The following is a 10469-nucleotide window of genomic DNA, read 5'->3' on the forward strand; positions in this document are numbered from 1 at the left end:
TGAAATTCTGCCTGTCTTTTATGTTCCACAGATCTTCAGACAAACCCTGAGAGAGAATGTCCCTGGGGTTTGGGAGGATCTTTCTATACCTGCAGTATGACAGAATTCTCCTTGGGGAAGTCCTATCTTGAGTTCTATTTTTGTTTTTCCCATCATTCCTATTTTCTTTCCATACTGTACTTCTTTATTAGTTTAAGAATCACAGACTGTATAGGTCTCAATGGCCTACATTTTCTTATTTTCCCCCAAACTTTAAACTTTCTATTTTTAATTGGAGTATAGCTAATTAACAATGTTGTGGTAGTTTCACATGAAGAGTGAAGAGACTCAGGTCATACATGGAAATGTATCCATTCTTCCCTTCCAAATTCCCCTTGCATCCTGGCCAGCACATAACACTGAGAGAGTTCCATGTGCTATACAATGGGTTCTTGTTGTTATACATTTTAAATATAGCAGTGTGTACACGACCATACCAAAGTCCCTAACTATCCCTTCCCCTGGCACCCATAAGTTCATTTTCTAAGTCTGTGAGTCTTTTTCTGTCTCACATGTAAGTTCATGTGTATAATTTCCTTTGAGAGTCCACATACAAAGGACGTCATATGATAGTGCTCCTTCTCTGACTTACTTCCCTTAGAATTGCACTCTCTAAAATTATCTTTCACTTCCTGTGACAGAGCTATGGATACACTATCTCACCTTGGAGACTGCTCTGGGAGAATTCTATATAAAATGGAAGGAAATTGGGCAATGACAGTTAAGGAATGAGCGCCAGTCACATCCTATTGATCTGCACAGAAAGATGACTATTGTTTAGGTATTCTACTCATTTAGTACTGTGGTTCTATTGAATGCAAAAAAGAGGAATGAGGAGAAGTGGTATTGCTTTTGTTCCTTCTGAGTCTGACTCTTCACTGTTGGTTTCTTTATTTTATTTTATTTTATTTTATTTGTTTATGTTTGGCCGCACTGAGTCTTCACTGCTATGCAGGGCCTTTCTCCAGCTGTGGTGAGCCCAGGCCACTCCCTAATTGTGGTGCATGGGCTTCTCATTGTGGTGGCATTTCGGGTTGTAGAGCATGGACTCTAGAGGATGGGGCCTTCAGTAGTTGTGGTTCACAGGCTCTAGAGCTTGGGATCAAGAGTCGCGGTGCACGGGATTAGCTGCTCAGCAGCATATAAGATCTTCCTGGACCAGTAATCAAACCTGTGTCCCCTGCATTGGCAGGCAGATTCTTAACCACTGGACCACCAGGACTCTCCTACTGTTGGTATTAACACTCAAATATTTTCTTTTATTTTGGTATCCCAGACCTCACACTTCTCCCTAGGAGAATGAGGCTGATATCTCCAGTGTGTGTCTTCTTCACTTCTTGCTCTCTGCTTTAGTAGTAGTATTGTATCTGCTTCATCCAAGGGATATGTATATGCAATCCAACATCTATCCAAGCTTTCTAATTACCATTACAAATGCAATCTACTTTGTCCACCTTTCAATTGTGTTTCATTTTTACTGAAGTTCATAATATATCCATCACATTAATAATTTCTTAATTATTAATTTCATCAGCAGCTTAACAGGCTCACTGTGTCTACCTCTATTACTAATGTCCATGCCATCAGCATCCATGCCATCAGCATCTGAAACAAATTTTGAAAAGATAAGTGTATACATGTAGCTGATTCATGTTGCTGTACAGCAGAAACTAACACAACATTGTAAAGAAATTATACTCCAAAAAAAAGAAAAAATCTGCATTCAGGAGAGCCACCATGTTGACTCCTTTCCTGTCTCCTTGGCTGGTTAGTGCTTTTCCTCCTTATTATCCACTTTTGTGCATCTCCTCTTCTCTGTCTTCTAGTTCTGTGCTTTATATATCTATAAACAGATAACTCTCAAATTATACTTTTAATTTCAACTTATTTTCCTAACTCTGGCTTATATATTTAACTTCCAACTAGACAGTTCTACAGTAGCTGTCTTAACCATTTAGATATTTTCTTTCAGCTGGCTTGATTTACATACTACACTGGAAAGAGATACACAAATCAAATAGACTGTCAACCTTATGCAGTCCACCAAGTGCAGAACTTGAACTCTCTATCGTCCACTTTGAAAGCTGATCTCATTACTCCATTTGCCAAATGACATCTTCAACACTTGCTTCTGGCTACCCTAATCTCTATAAACAATGACCTTGGAATTATCCATTCTATCCAGTGATATTGGTGAGTAGATGGGAAAGATCAAAGAAGCCAGGGCCTTGGAATACACTGATGAGACCAGGTGAAAATAATGTAGCATTATCAATCTTTATCTGTCTTGTGACCAGAAAGATTTTGAGGAAGAAATCGGTTTGGCCTTAGAGATTAGTTTCCAGAGTTACTCATTAGCTGAAAACCTGGAGGAATTTTTTCTTGAGAAAATTTTCTATAGATAGGGCTGAGGAATAAAAATCAATAAACAGAAATCTATCACTGATTTGGACATAAAATCAGGAAGATTACTTAAAACTCACAATTTCTGTTTCATCACTGCCCTTTCTCCTTATATGAGAATAGCTCGAAGAGACAGCCATACAGTCATAATACATTATGTGTGTCTTTTTATTTTTATTATTCTGAGAATATTTGATGTGACTAGAATTAAAAAGTGAATTGAGTAGGGAACATTTCTAGCAATCCCCTGGGATTCTCACCATTATAGCTAGAAAAAATTTTGAGTAAATATCTAACCATTAATTCACCTTTATTGAAGGCTGGCTTCCAGGTGTTCAGAGTAGCTTTCCTGGATAACCATGTATGTTTTGTATATTATTAAACTTTATCACTCCTGGTTAAGAGAGGCATGATATGCCAAACATCATTTTTGGTTCTCTACCCTCAAAACACAACTGTTTAAAAAATCCTTGGGGAAGAGAACTGTTTCCTAACATCTAAAGATAATAGTAAACAGACTTTATATACCAAATGATTTATTTCACTGCATCCTGAATATTTAAAAATCACATATTTACTCTGGAGAACACTTAGAGAAAGGCAATAAAAATGTACGTAGTAAAGAGCCTTCATATTCCACAAACACATTGGGGAGTCCATCATAAAATAGGAAACTAGCCTTGAATCCTGGGCATTCAACTTGAATACTCGCAAGAAGATAGACAATAAGTGCAACTCTCGAGCTTGTCTCCTGGCTCATTCTCCTACCTGTTTGAGTGTTCAAATTCACTGCTAAGAAAGCTTACCAGGTGGACACTCCTATAGAGTAAATAATCAAAAAACATTAAGAAAAATAAAGAGTAAAAATATATTTGAAGTGACAACTTATATTGAGACTGAGTATATAAGCTCTTCATCTTCCCAAACCTCTTCTTTCTGAAATTCTGCCTGTCTTTTATGTTCCACAGATCTTCAGACAAACCCGAGAGAGAATGTCCCTGGGGTTTGGGAGGATCTTTCTATACCTGCAGTATGACAGAATTCTCCTTGGGGAAGTCCTATCTTGAGTTCTATTTTTGTTTTTCCCATCATTCCTATTTTCTTTCCATACTGTACTTCTTTCTTAATTTAAGAATCACAGACAGTATAGGTCTCAATGGCCTACATTTTCTTTTTTTCCCCCAAACTTTAAACCTTCTATTTTTAATTGGCATATAGCCAATTAACAATGTTGTGGTAGTTTCACATGAAGAGTGAAGAGACTCAGGTCATACATGGAAATGTATCCCTTCTTCCCTTCCAAATTCCCCTTGCATCCTGGCCAGCACATAACACTGAGAGAGTTCCATGTGCTATACAATGGGTTCTTGTTGTTATACATTTTAAATATAGCAGTGTGTACATGACCATACCAAAGTCCTTAACTATCCCTTCCCCTGGTAACTTTAAGTTCACTTTCTAGGTTTGTGGGTCTTTTTCTGTCCCACAATTAAGTTCATGTGTATCATTTCCTTTGAGAGTCCACATACAAAGGATGTCATGTGATATTTCTCCTTCTCTGACTTGCTTCCCTTAGTATTGCACTCTCTAAAATTATCTTTCACTTCCTGTGACAGAGCTATGGATACACTTTCTCATCTTGGGGACTGCTCTGGGAGAATTCTATATAAAATGGAAGGAAATTGGGCAATGACAGTTAAGGAATGAGCGCCGGTCACATGCTATTGATCTGCACAGAGAGATGATTATCATTTCGGTATTCTACTCATTTATTACAGTGGTTCTATGGAATACAAAAGAGAGGAATGACGAGAAGCGGTATTGCTTTTGTTCCTTCTGAGTCTGACATTTCACTGTTGGTGTTTTTTAAAAAAATTTTATTTGTTTATTTTTGGCTGAAGTGAGTCTTCACTGCTATGCATGGCCTTTCTCCAGCTGTGGTGAGCCCAGGCTACTCCCTAATTGTGGTGCACGGGCTCCTCACTGTCGTGGTGTCTCAGGTTGCAGAGCATGGACTCTAGAGGATGGGGGCTTTAGTAGTTGTGGTTCGCAGGCTCTAGAGCTTGGGATCAAGAGTTGCGGTGCACGGGATTAGCTGCTCAGCTGCATATAAGATCTTCCCAGACCAGTAATCAAACCTGTGTCCCCTGCATTGGCAGGCAGATTCTTACCACTGGACCACCAGGACTCTCCTACTGTTGGTATTAACACTCAAATATTTTCTTTTATTTTGGTATCCCAGACCTCACACTTCTCTCTAGGAGAATGAGGCTGATATCTCCAATATCTCCAGTGTGTGTCTTCTTCACTTCTTGCTCTCTGCTTTAGTAGTAGTATTGTATCTGCTTCATCCAAGGGATATCTATATGCAATCCAACATCTATCCAAGCTTTCTAATTACCATTACAATGCAATCTACTTTGTCCACCTTTCAACTGTGTTTCATTTTGCCAAAGTTCATAATATATTTATCACATTAAAAATTTCTTAATTATTAATTTCATCAGCAGCTTAGCAGGCTCACTGTGTCTACCCTCTATTACTAATGTCCATGCCATCAGCTTCCATGCCATCAGCATCTGAAACAAATTTTGAAAAGATAAGTGTATACATGTAGCTGATTCATGTTGCTGTACAGCAGAAACTAACACAACATTGTAAAGCAATTATACTCCAATTAAAAAAATAAACTGCATTCAGGAGAGCCACCATGTTGACTCCTTTCCTGTCTCCTTGGCTGGTTAGTGCTCTTCCTCCTTGTTATCCACTTTTGTGCATCTCCTCTTCTCTGTCTTCTAGTTCTGTGCTTTATATATCTATAAACAGATAACTCTCAAATTATACTTTTAATTTCAACTTATTTTCCTAACTCTGGCTTATATATTTAACTTCCAACTAGACAGTTCTACAGTAGCTGTCTTAACCATTTAGATATTTTCTTTCAGCTGGCTTAGTTTACATACTGCATTGGAAAGAGATACACAAATCAAATAGACTGTCAACCTTATACAGTCCACCAAGTGCAGAACTTGAACTCTCTATCGTCCACTTTGAAAGCTGATCTCATTACTCCATTTGCCAAATGACATCTTCAACACTTGCCTTTGGCTACCCCAATCTCTATAAACAGTGACCTTGGAATTATCCATTCTATCCAGTGATATTGGTGAGTAGATGGGAAAGAGCAAAGAAGCCAGGGCCTTGGAATACACTGATGAGACCAGGTAAAAATAACGAGCTTTAGAAGCTGAGCATTATCAATCTTTATCTGTCTTGTGACCAGAAGGATTTTGAGGAAGAAATCATTTTGGCCTTAGAGGTCAGTTCCCAGAGTTACTCATTAGAGAAAAACCTGGAGGAATTTTTTCTTGAGAAAATTTCCTATAAATAGGGCTGAGGAATAATATCAGTAAACAGAAGTCTATCACTGATTTGAACATAAAATCGGGAAGATTACTTAAAACTCACAATTCCTGTTTGTCACTGCCCTGCCTCCTAATATAAGAATAGCTCAAAGAGACTGCCATACAGTCATAACACATTATATGTGTCTTTTTATTTTTATTATTCTGAGAACATTTGCCATACAAATACTTTGAATTTTAACAAATTATTTCATTCATCTGTTGATAAAGTCATCTCAGTTGAGACCTGAAACGTTAAATAGAGTCATTGCTTTTCTGTTGTACTTTCCCCAATTTCTGAATCACCGAAAAATGCAGTTCAGTTAAATAGGTGTTTAACCATCTGTGTTTAGAGTGACAGCGTGTCATAAAGCAATAGGTAATCATGTGCTCCTCTATAGTTTACAGCCTCTATGAAGCTTGGATTATGTCAAAAATTCTGTTCAATAGAAATTCTGTCTGAGATAGTGCAGGATGTAAGATGCCTTCTCCCACACACATTCTTTTATAAACAAAATTGGAATCAAGAGACCAAAGAAGGTAGAGTTGGAAGATGGAAAAACCATGTGAGTAAGGTTAGAATCAAATTTCTTGGGTTTACAAAAGTGAATGTAAAAAATTTGAGCAGTCCGTGCATGACCTCAAAACATCATTTTATAGTCTTGTCTTATCTGTCTGTATCTCTATTTTATTTATTATTCCTGTTTTTAATTTATTGACTGTGTTACCTGTTTTGTGGGATCTTAGTTCCCCAACCAGGAACTGAACTTGTGCTTTCGGCAGGGAATATATGGAGTCCTAAACACTGGATGGCGGGGAATTCTGTATCTCTAAATAGTTGTAAGTATTGGCAGCCACCATGGTTTCATATTCAGCGGCACATCTAGGAACTTAGAAAGTGAGGAACATAGTAATTCTTGTCTATTAGCCTCCAAACATACTTCAGCAATTATTATTTAATAACTTTCACTTAGTATAGCTTGGTGACAGGTAAGGAAAGAAAGACAAAGTTTTGATGAACTCTTTATATTTCACTGGAATTTCATCATATTATATCACGTTACACTTTGAAAATAAGTATAGAAATCAAAGAACAAAATAAATGATAGGGAAAGTTTAGAAACTCAATATTAATGACCTGAAATTGAGGGGAAAATAACATGCTAAAAGCTAAAAATGTATTCCTGAGATTTTTTTCAAAGTGACTCTACTTTTGACAATATTTTACAGGAATCTTTGACAGGTTGTCAGTTGACTTATAATACATCTTTGCAGTAGAGTTCACAAAACTCTTTAGATAAACCATTGGTTACTTTACCTCTGTTAACTAGAACTAACAGCAATATTTGTTTTAATTACTTGCCTCCCTGCTGAGAGAAAAAGAAATCATGACATACTGATTAAAAATGTCCTTTCACTCATGTGTGAGTTAATATTTACTTTTCCATTTGTGCCCATGATCCTAAATTCAAATCCTTAAAATATAATGGCATAATAATTTTATTGTTCACATTATAATATGTTAACTTGCAGGAAACACACAGATAAACTGGCCTAAGCACTTTCCAGCTATACAATGTATGAGCAACTGAGCCAAATTTCTGTACCTGATTTTATTGAAGAGCACAAACATGACAGATCAGTTGTATCAACCAATATGTCCCAAACAAATTCAACTTTAAGATTCCATGAATAGTGTACATTTATTCAAGTTTCCCTTATATTCCCTAGAAATGCACTGTTGAACACAACTTACTGAGCTTTTTCATTTATTTTTTCTTTATACTATTCCTTCTGTTTTATAGGCTTCTCAGGTGGGACTAGTGGTAAAGAACCCACTTGCTAATGCAGAAGACATAAGAGACGTGGGTTCAATCCCTGAGTCAGGAGACCCCCTAGAGGAAGAAATGGCTACCCACTCCAGTATTCTTGCCTGGAGAATCCCATGGACAAAGGAGCCCAGTAAGGTACAGTCTAAGCATTGCAAAGAGTCAGACACAACTGAAGCAACTTAGCACACACACACTCTGTTTCACAAAGAGTAAACTATTTGAGAAGTATAAACTCGCTATCTCCAGTTTCTCTTTACCTATTTGTTTATGCCTCTGAAGAGTTCTTCAGATATCTTCAAATCAGAGCCTCCTTCACATCACCCTCCTCAAGGCCCCTTTTACTTCTTTGTTCCTCAAAGTATAGATCAGTGGATTTAGTACTGGAGTGACCACACTGTACATAATGGCACTGATCTGATCCTGGTCCATGGAGCTACTTGAGGCAGGATGAATGTAAACAAAAATACCAGGGATGTGGAAAAGAATAACTGCCAAGAAGTAGGAGGCACATGTAGACAGTGCTTTATGAAGCATGCTGCAAGAGTGGATCTTAAGGAAAAGATAGATAATAATATAGAAATAGGACAGGAATGTTAGAAAGCATGAACCCGTGGCAATGGTGCCTGTGACAGTATTGAGCAGCCACTCATTGAGCTCAGTGTTCCCACAGGCCAACTCCAGCAACGCTTAACGTCACAGAAGAATTGATGAATACGGTTGGAACCACAGAAGTTTAAGCGAGAGGTCATTACTGAGTGCAGCAGGGCATGGAAAAAACCAATGATCCAGATAGTGACAGCCATCTGGATACAGAACTGATGACTCATGATAAGAGTATAATAAAATGGTTTGCAGATAGCCACAAAGCAGTCAAAGCCCATCATGGCTAGCAACATGGACTCAGTGCTGCCCAGGAAATGGAAGAAATGAAGCTGGCTTATGCATCCCGAGAAAGAAATTGTTTTGTGGGTAGAGAGGAAGTTCTCCAGCATCTTTGGCAGAGTCACTGTGGAATAGCAGATATCTAGACATGACAGGTTTCCCAGGAAAAAATACATAGGAGAATGGAGTCTTGAATCAGAGATGACAACCATCAGGATGGCTCCATTTCCAGCCAAGCTGACAATGTAAGTTGCAAGGAAAACCACAAAGAGAACAGGCTGCAGTTCTTGGATGTCTGTCACTCCCAGAAGGAGAAATTCAGTGACTGAAGTTTGATTCAGCATCACTTGAAAGAGAGAAAACAACATATGGAATGCTATCTCTGATGGGAACCAGTGTCCTGCAGCTGAGGATTTCCCATCTAGACAATTTAGAGGAAGAGCAGTCACATTTTAAATAGTCTCAGAAGCGCAGTTTATACAATAGTTGGACCACTAGATTATTAAATATTAACATTGTATGCTATTTATGGACTGTTACTCAAACACTTTTGTTTTTTATTTGACGTATCTTTTCAAATGTATATATATATGTATATATATACATATATATATACATCTTTTCAAGAGAAAATCTTTTCTTTTTTCCAGGGATTCAGAACAAATTGCCAGCTTACCACCTTCTCTGATAAAGACTTATCTTTTATCATCCTAAGATCTAACAGAGGGTAAATTATTAAGCTCTCCACCACACTACTGTCTCTTGAGTTAGTACAAAATCATTTGAAGGGTTTTTAACCTAAGAAAAATGGACAGTGAGGGAATAATAAAAGCTATAAAGAATTCTGAATGGAGATGTTAACATTAGAGTGCTTGCTATTAAAAGAAATCATTCAATATTTGGGAAACTCATGAAAGAAGAAGACAAAGATATGCTGTGACTAGAATAAAAAAGTGAATTTAGTAGGGAACATTTCTAGAAATCCCAATTATTTAATGTTAATGCATGTTTATTGAAGGCTGGCTTTAAGGAATTAAGAGTAACTTTCCTTGATAGCCATGTATATATTGTATATAGTTAAACTTAATCATTCTTGCTTATGATACACATATGACAAGCACTGCTTTTGGTTCTCTACTTACAAAACAAAATTGTACCAAAAATTCACTTGGGGTAAAAAAATTTTTCCTAACATTTAAAGAAAAGAGCAATGAGACTTTCTGTACTAAATACTTATCCCACTGCATCCTGAATATTTATCAACTATATATTTACTTTGAAAAGTATCTAGAGATATAGCAATAAAAATGTAGCTAGGAAAAAGTCTTCATAATCCACAAACACAATATCCATCATAAGATAGGAATTCAGCTCTAAATCCTTGGCATGTAAATTTAATATAGGCAGGAAAACGGAAAATATGGGCAACTCTCCAGCCTGTCTCCTGGTTTATTCTCCTGCCTGATTGTTCAAATCCACAGTTAAGAAGGCTTCTCAGGTTGACATTTCTGAAAAGTAAATAGTAGAAAAAACTTTGAATGAATAGAGTAGAAAAGTATTTGACACGATAGTTTATATTGGAATTACAGTATAAGGTCTTCATCTGCTGAAACCTCTTCTTTCTAAAATTTTGCCTGTCTTTCATGATCCACAGGTCTTTAGATACTCAAACCCTGTGAGAGAGTGTCCCTGGGGTTTGGGAGGATTATTGAAAGAATAAACAATTTACCTTTCTATACTTGCAATGTAAGATAATTCTCCTTGGAGAATTCCTATCTTGAGTTCTGTTTTTTTCATTGGTCCTATTTTCTTTCCTTATTTTGTTTCTTTCTCAGTTTCAGAACCATAGACAGTACAGTTTCAAGGGCCTCAGGAATTCTTAAATTACCTTTCATTTCCTGGGACAGAG

General features: G+C 37.1%; 1 pseudogene; it reads right to left on the reverse strand.

Moving 5' to 3' along the window:
* Positions 1-7978: 7978 nt before the first annotated feature.
* Positions 7979-8928, reverse strand: LOC138425393 (olfactory receptor 12D2-like; annotated as a pseudogene).
* Positions 8929-10469: the final 1541 nt, after the last annotated feature.

Source organism: Ovis canadensis, chromosome 20 (genome assembly GCF_042477335.2).
Source record: "Ovis canadensis isolate MfBH-ARS-UI-01 breed Bighorn chromosome 20, ARS-UI_OviCan_v2, whole genome shotgun sequence".
NCBI lineage: Eukaryota > Metazoa > Chordata > Mammalia > Artiodactyla > Bovidae > Ovis > Ovis canadensis.